Source organism: Equus przewalskii, chromosome 1 (assembly GCF_037783145.1).
Source record: "Equus przewalskii isolate Varuska chromosome 1, EquPr2, whole genome shotgun sequence".
In the NCBI taxonomy this organism is placed as follows: Eukaryota; Metazoa; Chordata; class Mammalia; order Perissodactyla; family Equidae; genus Equus; species Equus przewalskii.
The window spans coordinates 167,618,980-167,631,686 of record NC_091831.1 but is presented as its reverse complement, the minus strand read 5'-3'; the positions used below and the strand labels follow the sequence as shown (position 1 = coordinate 167,631,686).

General features: G+C 40.2%; 1 long non-coding RNA gene across 2 annotated transcripts in view; it reads left to right on the top strand.

Annotated features, from left to right (window-relative positions):
• Positions 1 to 12,707, top strand: part of LOC139077923 (uncharacterized) — a 91,924-nt gene that overhangs the window by 41,571 nt on the left and 37,646 nt on the right. For both annotated transcript variants that reach the window (XR_011530594.1, XR_011530591.1), the window contains exon 2: positions 9,387 to 9,444. This is a non-coding gene — a long non-coding RNA (uncharacterized lncRNA). The remainder of the gene's footprint in view (positions 1 to 9,386; positions 9,445 to 12,707) is intronic.

The window sequence follows — 12,707 nt, the reverse complement described above, 5'->3', positions numbered from 1 at the left end:
TTGATATATTTCGTATATTTTTCCTTCTCTCCTTTACCACTGCCAGTGTCCTAGCTCAGGCTTTCATCATCTCTCACCTGGACAGCTGCAACTGAGCTAGAACTGGTGATCTTGCCTCCGTTCTGGTTCCTTTATGCCACCATTAGAACGAATGTCCTAGCCCACCAATCTGTTCATATTGATCCCTTCCTCAAAACTCTTTAATGGCTTCTCATCACCTACAGGATAAAATCTGAACACCTTAGAAGAGCATGGAAGGCCCTTTGTGATGTGGTCTGTGTATCTAGCCTCATCTCCTACCTCTATCCCTTTCTACTTTAGTCTCCAGCAATACTAAGGTCCTTGACATTCCTAGAACACACAGTTTTCTCATATTCTTCCATGATCCGTACCTTGCATCTGCTTTTCTCTCTGCCTGGATCCTGGTCCCTCCTTCAAATCTCAACATCAATATGAAGTCCTCTGTATTAGCTAGGACCCTTTAAGCTGCAAGTGACAGAAATGCATCTCAGCTAGCTTAAGCCCAAGGAAAATTTACTAGGTCATGTAGCTAGGAAGGATCTTAGAGAAGATCACAGACGTGGTTCAGAATTTCCTCAAATCCACATGCCAGCCTAGCCTCTCAGCCCCAAAGCTTATTTACTTCATGCTTCTACCTTACTCTAAATTTTGATTCAGTTAAGCTGCTTAAAGAGTATTTTTAAAGACAATAGCTGTAGAAATCTAGACATAGAAATGAGGTATAAAGGAGTTTTTCCCTAGTTGTCTGTTTTATTATGACTATCAAAAAATAGCATTATTTTGGGGCTGGCCCGGTGGCTTAGCAGTTGAGTTTGTGTGCTCTGCTTTGGCAGCCCTGGGGTTCACTGGTTCGGATCCCGGGTGTGGACCTAGCACTGCCTATCAAGCCATGCTGTGGCAGCATCCCACATATGAAATAGAGAAGGTTCAACACAGATGTTTTTCAGGGCCGGTTTTCCTCAGCAAAAGGAGGAAGATTGGCAGTGGATGTTAGCTCAGGGCTAATCTTCCTCAAAAAAAAAAAAAAAACTAGCATTATTTTATGGGCTCTTTCATGGTAATAGACATAAGAGAAGCACATGAAATACTTTAAACTGGTGAAAAATAATGGGTGCAACTGATGGAATAATTAAATAAATATTTCTGTGATCTCAGACTTAAAAAATCAGAAGTAGTCAATAATGAGAATACATTGTTCCTAAAGGTGACTCTGAAATCCTGTCTCATCTAGTTTTAAATGCCTCAGAGATGCCCTCCTAGCAAGAAAAAAATAAAATAAGGAAGGAGACAGACAACCTCTGCAAAATCAATCAGTTGACCCACCCAGGGTAGTGAGAAGCCCAGTCCTGTTGTAAAACGTCTGTGTGGGAAAAATAAGAAAGCATCCTCACTTGCTCATTCTCAAAGTTACTATAGAAGCAGAACTTCCCAAGAATACCTCTTTTCTTCTACCTCAGGGATCTGCAAACTTTGCCCAACACCTGTTTTTATAAATAAAGTTTTATTAGAATGCAACGACACCCACTTGTTTGTATGGTGTCTATCACCACTTTTGCGCTACAACTGCCACGTTGAGTAGTTAAAACAGAAACCCTATGATTCACAAACTTACAAATATTCACCAGCCAGCTTTTTACAGGAAAAGCTTGCCGACCCCTGTCTACAGAAATAGGAAAAGAATTTTCTTTGTTTACTAGTGACCATGAAGAGAGTCTTTTGATTGATCTATGATTCAAGATTTCTACAAAAATTCAGTTTTACACCCATTTTTTCAAATCAAGTTATGAATTCCTATGGAGTGTCTTTCTAAAGTGCCAAACCTTCTTCTTGTCTTTTTCATTTTTATCATTTTGAGCAGGGTGTAAGGGATGTAATATGTAGCAACGTGTGACCAATTCGTGTATTAGATCAGAAGTGATGACCTGGAACCCAAATTGATGAGGTCACAGGGGCTGAAGGAGATGAGTGAGTCCACTTGCCTTTACTGTGTGCCCGTCTTGGGAAGCCCCTGAAGGCACAGGTAAATGTGCTCCCACAGCAACCTGCCAATGGGCCATTTGCAGATTGTTTTCTCTCAAATCTCTGAGATCCTGTCCGTACTTCACTGGGATTAAAGGAGCACTGGTAAATACTCAGCACCATTAACCATCAGGAAATGCAAATCAAAACTCCAATGAGATGCCACTTCATACCCACAAGCCTGGCTATAATGAAAAAGACAGACAATAGTGTGACAAGTGTTGGGGATGTGGAGAAATTGGAACTCTCGTACACTGCTGGTGGAACTATAAAATGGTGCAGCCTCTTTGGAAACCAGTCTAGCAGTTTCTCAAAGGTTAAACACAGAATTACAGTATGACCCAACCAGTCCACTCTTAGGTATATGCCCAAGTGAAACGAAAACATACGTCCACACAAAAACTTGGACACAAATTTTAATAGCAGCATCATTTATCACAGTCAAAAACATGAAAACAGCCCAAATGCCCATTAACTGGACAAATGATGGATAAATAAAATGTGATTTATCTGTAATTTTTTAAATTATGGTAAAATGCACGTAACATAAACTGTACCATCATAGTAATTTTTAAGTACAGTTCAGTGGTATGAAATACATTCATAATGTTGTACAACGTCACCACCATCCATCTCCATAACTTTTCATCTTGTAAAACAGAAACTCTATATCCCTTAAACAATAACTCCCCTCTTCTCAGTGCCTGGCAACCATCATTGTACTTTCTGTCTCGATGATTTTAATGCTCTAAGTGTTACAATATTTCTCTTTTTGTGACTGGCTTATTTCACTTAGCATAATGTTCTCAAGGTTCATTTATGTTGTAGCATGCTTCAGAAGTTCCTTCTTTTTTAAGGCTGAATGACATTTCAATGTATATGTATACCATATTTTGCTTTACGGACACTTGGGTTGCTCCCATATTTTAGCTACTGTGAATAATGCTGCTATGCACATGGGTGTACCAGGATCTCTTCAAGACTCTGCTTTCAGTTCTTTGGAGTATCTACCCAGAAGTGGAATTGCTGGGTCACGTGGTAATTCTATCTTTAATTTTTTGAAGAACTGCTGTTCTGTTTTCCACGGTGGCTGGACTATTTTACATTCCTACCAACAGTGCACAAGAGTTCCAGTTTCTCCACATCCTTGTCAATCCTTGTTATTTTCTGTTGTTCTGACAGTACCCATCCTAATGGGTGTGAGGTGGTATCTCACTGTAGTTTTGATTTACATTTCCCTAATAATTAGTGATATTGAGCATCTTTTCATGTACTAATTGGCCATTTGTGTATATTCTTTGGAGAAGTGTCTGTTCAAGTCTTTTTGTCCATTTTTGAATTGGGTTGTTTTTGTTGTTGTTGAGTTTTAGGAGTTTGCTATATATTCTGAATATTAATTCCTTATCAGATGTGTGATTTGCAAATATTTTCTCCAATTCTGTGGGTTGTGTTTTTATTCTATTGATACTGTCTTTTCATGCGCAACATTTTAAAATTTTCATGAAGTCCAATTTGTTTATTTTTTCTTTTGTTGCCTGTGTCGTTGGTGTCATATCCAAGAAATTATTGCCAAATTCAATGTCATGAAGGTTTGCCCTACGTTTTCTTTCCAAGAGTTTTATAATTTTAGGTCTTTCATTTAGGTCTTTAATCCATTTTGAGTTAATTTTTTGTATTTGGTGTTAGGTAAAGGGTCCAACTTCATTCTTTTGCATGTGGATTCCCGGTTTTCCCAGTACCATTTGTTGAAAAGAACGTCCTTTCCCCATTAAATTGTCTTGGCACCTTTGTCATTATTTGGCCATATATGTGAGGGTTTATTTCTGGGCTCTCTATTCTATTCTACTGATCGATATGCCTGTCTTTATGCCAGCACTACACTGTTTTGATTACTACAGCTTTCAGTAATTTTGAAGTCAGGAAGTGTGGGTCTTCCAGCTTTTTTCTTCTTTTTCAAGATTATTTTGTTATTCAGGGCCCTTTGAGATTTCACATGAATTTTAGGTGGGTTTCTCTATTTCTGAGAAAAATGCCATGGGATTTTGACAGAGATTGCACTGAGTGTGTAGATTGTTTTGGGTGATATTGACATCTTAACAATATTAAGTCTATAAACATGGGATGTGTTTCCATCTATTTATATCTTCTCTAATTTATTTTAGCAATGCTTTGTAATTTTCGTTGTATAAGTGTTTCGCCTCTTTGCTTAGGTTAATTCCTAAGTATTTTATTTTTTTCATGCTGTTGTAAATGGGATTGTTTTTATAATTTTCTTTTCAGATTGTTCATTGTTAGTGTATAGAAATGCAACTGATTTTTGTCAGTTGACTCTGTATCCTGCCACTTTGCTGAATTCATTTATTAGCCCTAACAGTTTTTGTGTGTTTTGTGTGTGTGTATGTGTGTTATTTTCAGGGTTTTCTATATATAAGACACTATCATCTGCAAACAGAGATAATTTCACTTCTTTCTTTCCAGTTTGGATGCATTTTATTTATTTTTCTTGCCTAGTTGCTCTGGCTAGAACTTCCAGTACTATGCTGAACAGCAGTGGTGAAAGCAGGCATTTTTGTCTTGTTCCTGACCTTAAAGGGCAAGCTGTCAGTGTTTCACCATTGAGTATGATGTTTGCCGTGGGTGTTCATATATGGCTTTTATTATGTTGAGGGAGTTTCCTTCTGTTCCTAGTTTGTTGAGTGTTTTTTATCATGAAAGTATGTTGAATCTTGTCAAATGCTTTTTCTGCATCAACTGAGATGATCATATGGGTTTTTTCCCTTCATTCTGTTAATGTGATCAATTTTCATATGTTGAACCATCCTTGCATTCTTGGAATAAATCCTATTTGGTCTTTCATTAGGTGCATAAGTGTTTATAATTATTATATCTTCTTGCTGTATTGAAACTTTTATTAATATATAATATCCTTCTTTACCTCATGTAAACTTTTTAGATTTAAAGTCTATTTTGTCTAAGATTAGTATAGCCACCTCTGCTCTCTTTTGGTTACTATTTGCATGGAATATTTTTGTCCTTTTCTTTTACTTTCAATCTGCTTGTGTCTTTGGATCTCAAATCAGTCTCGTGTAGACAGCGTATAGTTGGATCATGTGTTTTTATACATTCTGACAATCTGTCTTTTGATTGGAGCATTTAATTCATTTACATTTAAAGTAATTCTTTTTTTTTTTTTTTAAAGATTGACACCTGGGCTAACAACTATTGCCAATCTTTTTTTTTTTTCTGCTTTATCTCCCCAAACCCGCCCCCCCCCACCCCCCCGTACATAGTTGTATATCTTAGTTGCAGGTCCTTCTAGCTGTGGGATGTGGGACACCGCCTCAATGTGGCCTTACGAGCGGTGCCATGTCCGCACCCAGGATCCGAACCCTGGGCCGCCACAGTGGAGCGTGCGAACTTAACCACTCGGCCACGGAGCCGGCCCCTAAAGTAATTCTTGATAAGGAGGAACTTATTTTTGTCTTCTGCTATTTGTTTTCTATATGCCTAGAACTTTTTTGTCTCTCATTTCCTGCATTACTGTCTCTTTTTGTGTTGAGTTTATCTCTTTGTAATGAAATATTTAAGTTTCTATCTCAGTTACTTTTGTGTATATTCTATAAATATTTTCTTTGTGGTTACCATGAAGGTTGCATTTAACTTCCTGAAGTTATAAGACTCTAATTTGAATTTCAGCTTCACTTCAATAACAAAGAACCCTGCTCCTTTACAGTTCCCCACCTCTTTCTGTTATTGATGTCACAAAGTTACATCTCTATACATTGTGTGCCCCAAAACATAAAATAACAATTCTTTTAAATACATTAGTCTCTTAAAATATGCAGAAAACAAAATGTGGAGTTACAAACCAAAGTTATAATAATACCAGCTTTTGGACAAATAAGTTTTTAAAAATGTATGTCTCTCTCTCTCTCTCTCTCTTTTTTTTTTTTGCAGGGGAAGATTCACCCTAAGCTAAGATCTATGCCAGTCTCCTCCTTTTTTTTGTCCACGCCACCCCCCCACCAAAGCCCCAGTACATAGTTGTGTATAGTTGTAAGTTCTTCTGGTTCTTCTGTGTGAGCTGCTGCCACAGCACAGCTACTGGGAGATGAGTGGTGTAGTTCCACAGCTGGGAACCAAACCCAGGCCGCCAAAGCAGAGCACACCAAACTTTAACCACTAGGCCATCAGGGCTGGCTCCAAAATGTATGTTTCTTAAACCACGTAGAAAACAAAAAGTAGAGTTACACAAGTTATTGCAAAATCCTAGTTTTTATAACTGCTCGTGTATTTACCCTTATTGAGATCTTCATTTCTTTGCATGGCTTTGAGTTAGTGTCTACCATCCTTTCATTTCACCCTGCAGGACTCCATTGAGCATTTCTTTCAGAGCAAGTGTAGGGGTAACAAACTCCCTTAGCTTTTGTTTATCTGGGAATGTCTTAATTTCTCCCTTACTTTTGAGGGGCAGTTTTGCCAGAGGTAGAATTCTTGGTTGAGTTTTTTTCCTTTAGCACTTTGAATGTATTGGTTCACTGTCTTCTGTCCTCCAAAGTTTCTGATGAGAAATCTTATAATCTATTGAGGATCCCTTGAAAGTGATGCATGCTCTTCTCTTCCTGCTTTCAAGATTCTCTCTTGGACTCTCAAAAGTTGGGTTATAATGTGTCTCAGTATGTTTTTTTGAGTCCATTGACTTGGAGTCCGTTGAGATTCTTGAATGTTTATATTCATATCTTTCATGAAATTTGGGAAATTTTCAGTCATTATTTCTTCAATATCTCTCAGCCCCTTTCTCTCTCTCTCTCTCTTAAGGTCTTCTCACATCTTTTCCGAGCCTTTCCCTGGGCATGTGTGGTCATTTTCTAATTTCCCCATATATGCAGTTATTTTTGAATATCTTAGTCTTTAGTCTGCCTCCCAAAAGGGTTAAAAGAGAAAAATGAGAGAGGTGAGGGAAGGACGCTGGCCCTTTAACTCCCCTGGGAGTTACTGTAGCCACAGGGAGGGGGCTTGCAACAAAGGGACAACAAGGGCTGCCGGCCTCTTTGTCTGCACTTCTGTGATCAAAGCAGCAATCAGTAATCAGCGATCAGAGCACAGATCCCTCATATTTGGAGGACAGGGATCCTAACTCCTGTAAGCTGTGTGTAGTCTGCTCCAGGAAAACGTGCAGCTGCTGGTCACAGGCTGAGGATGGGAGATTGGTAGCTGCTACTGTGATAAGAGCTGAAATGGACTGAAATGAACTGCGATTTACCATCTAAGTCTTTCCCTGAAAGTTGCAAGTCTTCCATAGACTCCAGAATTCCAAAATAGATACGTCAGACACGCTCTGCCAGTGCAGTTGTCGTCCAGGTTGGGAGACAGGTTCCTGGTGCTTCTACTCTGCCACCTTCCCAGAAGCCTTCTCTCTATTTCTTGTCACGTTATTGTGTATTTATACAGTTCCTAACACTGTGCTATTTTGTGGGAATGCTAAATAAGTAGAAGACACAGTACTGGTGACTATTCTGAAGCTCATTTTAGCTGGAGGGACAAACAGGAAACATAGGGATTGGTGTTAAGCAATCAATAATGCTTGACAAAGTACAAGAGTTTTGACAGGAATGGCCAGAATATGACATTCTTGCCCTTGTCTGTCCCTTCTTGACCCACGACAAACAACAATAGCTCATCACAGTGTCTTTTCTGTGCCCCATCTTGCGCTCAGAATCGCTCACAGGGCTTCAGGCAGCCTCTGACAGTTTATAAGAGTTGGCGTTTGAGTTGAAAGCTATTTGCCATCCCTGGTTTGTAGTAAAAATGGTAAGTACCATAAGAACTTGAAGAAAGGTATATTGTTTCCTAGAGTAAATTGTGTTTTTCAAGGAAAAGGGCAATATGTTCTATTTCTTTAGTAGTTCCCACATCATTACAATCAGAGGCTCCATTAGGGCTTTCATAATTTTGAGATCTTATCATAAGGAAATAAGTCAACTGAATGTGTGTTAACACGTTGTTTATAGCACTTCTTTAAGTGCTAAAGAAAAGGCATAGTCTTTTCTTTAAAAGAGTTTATATTCCAGCATCTAACAGCTTTTTCTACCCTTGCCCTTTAAACTCATTTTCTCCGTTCCTATGGAAGATGGAAAACAGCTGGTCAGCATCCTCAGCTAATACTTGTTAAACGCCTTCTTAAAAATAATCCGTTAGCTTGAGGACATTATGCTAAGCGAAATAAGCTAGTCACAAAAGGACAAATACTATATGATTCCACTTATGTGAGGTAACTTCAGTAGTCAAACGCAGTAGAACAAAAAGTAGAATGGTGGTTCCAAGGCCTGGGAGGAGGCGGCATTAGGGAGTTACTGTTTAACGGATACAGAGTTTCAATTTTGCAAGATGAAAAGAGTCTGTGGATGGATGGTAGTGATGATAGCACAACAATGTGAATGTATTTAATGCTGCAGAAGTATACACTTGTATGCAGGTAAGATGGTTACAAAGTTCCTTACATGCATAGAGAGGCACATCTTTAGCTGTTGGGACGTCAGAGAAACCATTACCCAGCATCATCGGCATTCCTTTTGTTTGCTCTACTTCCATTTGTTTCTCGTCTTTCTTTGTGGCCCCTCCTTCCATTCTTCCAGGAACTTTTGTTCTCTTCCTGGACCATCTTCAAGTCTTCCACAAAGCAGATGTAGCTTTGGAAAGATGGCAAAGACAGTGTAGTGGGGAAGCTGTTTCAGAGGTCCCTGGGTTTTGGGCAGCGTTAGGCTTGCTGTGTTTGCCTGACAACGGCACTGCATTGCCTGTGGTTTGTGCTAATCCATAGATATGACTTCTGTTCTTTTCATCTGTAAAGTTGGAGTGAATGAACTAGATGAGCTCTAATGGAATTTACAGTCACCATTACCTTTGGACTTTTTCACTGTGAACTTATGTATTAACTTTGCTATCATTTTAGCTTTTATCTAATGAAACCTCATACATGGGTTTTTCAAAATTATGAATTCAGTGCAAATTGAAAGCAGCAAACTTGTGAACTTGTTTTTCCATTTTCCCCATCTCTTTCCTGTACTGAACTTCACTCTGTGGGAATGTTTAAAAAATAAATAAATCCCGTTCACTTTTTGGTTAAGGACTGTGATTCCTAAACAGAGCACCTGAATACAATCAGGCATTATGTCTTAATCAGTGTGCTTTCTTTTCCCCCTAGAAAAACAGGTGAAAGTCATTAATTTCCTAATTTGTAACTTACAACTCACTGTCAGAGGTTGCAGGCTTTACTGGGAATGCCTTATGGGTAAAGTAGTTTAGCCTGGCTTAGCTTTAAATCTCTTTCCTTTGCCCTTATCTAGCAGAAGAGCCTTTGAGTGAAGACCTGGGAACTTGGAAAAGACTTCTTACTCCGTTACAGTAAGTGCATGACTATTTTCCAGTTTCCTCAAGGGGAAAAATCATATAGCAGAGATATGCTCTTAAGCTCTTGTCCACATGATTTCATAATACCCTGGTTGGTTTGGCTCAGTCTTTGCTTTCACTCATCAGCTGTTTCAGTGAGGTGGCGAGGGGGAGGCTGGGGAGGTATTTAGTAGAAAGATGGTAGGTAGCAGAGTGAGAGATTAAGATGTGTCCACCACCCAAAGAAAACTACCAAGAAACCCAACTGAAACTTTTTAGTTCTCTAAGAAGCAATTAATGTGAAATTGATACTGTGCTGGTTAGAAATTGCACGTGTGTGTATGTGTGTGTGTGTGTGTGTGTGTATCAATTCTGTAAACACCACTCAGAAAGCTTCCTCGTGTCCTCTCCCAGCCAATAACTCTCCAAAGGTTGCTCCTGGCATGGTTTTGTGTTGTGGCTGTCCAGTCCACGGACTTACACTCTAACAAATGTGGCTTCAATTGTGGTAGACCAATCACACCCCAGAACTTAAGTGACTTGGGATCAGTCCTGGTATTTAGTATTCAGGAGTGCTGAAAGGTGACACAAGTGGAACTTCTGAAGAAGTCAGATGTGTCATCTGTGGTGGGTCCAAGTTTTACTCTGCACCAGGAGAGGTTAGACGCTGCCACTGATTTATAGAAGTTGATATTGGTCTGGAGCTTGATACCATACTGGCGCCATGCTGTCTGCTGGCCTTTCAAAGGGAATTCTGGCTGTCTTAATTTGACTTCATATTTTTTGGATGATCGATGTGTTCTGGACAATATACTGCCTGTGTAGCAGAGTTTACTGTCGTTTAGCTCTGTGTTACCAGAAGCCGTTGCTGGCCAAGTCCTCACAGGAGCTGGGTGCTATGTGACCATAGTTGGCCTTAGGCTTCAGTCCTTATTACCAAGCTGATGCACCAAAAGGCCCTGATCCCTTGTTTGTGTTCCAGTCTGTATACAGGCAACAAAACGGCAATTTCAGAGTGTCTTGACAATCTCATTAGGTTAAAGAGAAAACTGTTTTGTCGGTGTTTGGAAACGTGCAAACTTGTAGTCCCAAGGGAGACGGAAAGTGTTTATTAAATAAAATCTATTACCCCAGAGTGTAGTTGTGCGGATGGAATCAGAGAGCTCTGAGTTTCCCACATGCAATCAGACGATGCTGGGCAAGATTTTTCTGCTGGCAGATGAATCATAGAAGCTCTTCCTCAGCCCCCAACACCATGTATGGCAATGAGTGTGCGCTCAGAATATGTGACTAGATGTGTGAACAAATGAACAAGCAAATTTTGTCAGTAGCTCTCCAAGTCTAGTTCTGCAAATTGTGTCCAAAATTTCCCTAAGGCCTTGATATCACTCCTTGCCATTTTCCTCCACCTGTTATGTAGCACAGATCACATCGCCCCAACTATCTTGTAGTCTGAAGAAAGTTTCTCCACCACTGATACTGAGAAACTAATCCAGGGGACTTTTTCCTGGGATTTTAGAGAGGAAAGGAGCATGGCTTTCAGGGCCTTCTGAGCATTAAACTGGGATTGGAAGGAGGCTGCTCATCGCAACCCTGCAGAAAATAGCAAAGTAGGTCTGAAGACTCAAGACAGTGGAATTCAGCCATACTCACACACGGGAATCACCAGCTCAAAATTCAGCACCGTATGTGAATGACTGCTAGATTCTACTCTATTGACATATCAAGGAAAGTGTTGTTTTCAGAAGGTTGCTGTGGATTTTAAAGCTGCCGGGAGAAGGGCTGCAGGAATAATTTTCTCTCAGTGTGAGAGGGCACACCACTTAAAAGGTGTCAGAAAAATAATACGCTCAGAAGAGCAGTCCTCAGGGAAATCCCAGAGCATCAGTGGCAATGATGGAAGAAATAAGAACCAAAACAAACATGAGAGTATCAGGGAAGAGGCAGAAACGTGCCTTCCTTCCCCAGCAAGTTTGCTGCCTGTGGAAGGGGCACAGGAAGAAAACGTTCATCCTGAACACGAGGGAGAAAGGGAGAGGCGGATGAGTTCAGATCTTCATAAAGTAGCGCTTTAAACACGGTGTAAGGATGAAATCCTCACAGAACGCACATCTGCTTTAGACTGGAGGACGATTGTTTTTCTTTTCTTCCGTTTCAATCAGTGTGATCACAAAGGGTTAACTCAGCTTTGATAGAGTGAGAAGTGCAACTTATTTGTTGGTTCTCACTTAATTCCCGTAAAGGGTAAACAAAACCCTTCCTTATGTGCCTTACTAAGGATCTTTTAAAAACTAAAGGGAGCAGTGGGAAGTCCAGGTGACATGGAAATAATCCGGGATTGTATCTGGAAGTGCTGTCGCCCAGCAGGCGCATCCTGGGTCCCATTATGGGCAGGTCCCTCCCCTTCCCCGCTTCCCTGTTTGAAGTGGCCGGGCACACTGCCTCCACCTGGAAGCTGATAAGACATCCTGCACACGCACTCTCATGGTTTTCCAAGAAAAACAGCAAAGAATGCACTTGTGTGGAGGTGCAGGAGTGGCTGACTGGCAGGGTCTCTCAAGAAGCAACATGCCCACATTTCTGCCTCCTCTCATGTTCCCAAGCTGATTCTCAGCTCAAAATGAATAAAATCGATGTGTTTTTGTAAATCAACAAGTACAGACCCTCAGCTCATTCTTTAAACGTTGTTGCCCAATTTAAAAATGTTCCCCTCTGCTCAAAAAATTACTCTGCTGATAGTGTTTGCAGGAAGGGCATTGTCCCGAGAGTGGGAGTAGATAGTTGTAACTTTGTGTATGTTTGTTCAGATTAAGGATAATTCTACTAATATTTCTTGAGCTCTGCTCTGAGCCAGGCTTTGCCATTGACCTTGGGATCAGAGCAAGGAACAGTCTCTACCTCCCAGAAGTTTCCATATTTAAAGAAAGGACTTGGTTATTTTTGAGGTCGTATTGCGTAGAAAAATTGAACTTTGAACGTGTGGGTTTAAAAACATCGCGTGGCATTATACACTGTACATAACTTCTCATAGATTTGCTTTTCATCTTTTTGTTGGAGAAGAACATTTAATATCAAAATTACTGTTCTGAGTGGCCATAATTCAAGAGAGGAAAACTCAAGCCGCAGAGCCTGGGGATTGTGGAGGAGAATTTTTTTCAGATGCTGCCTCACCAAGAGCATCTGCGAGACGCATTCTTGTTTGAAGGACGCTTATAGCCTTGGTCCTCTCTCTCAGAGTTACTCGTTTTGTGTTTATGGGCTCGAGGAGTGTACATTTG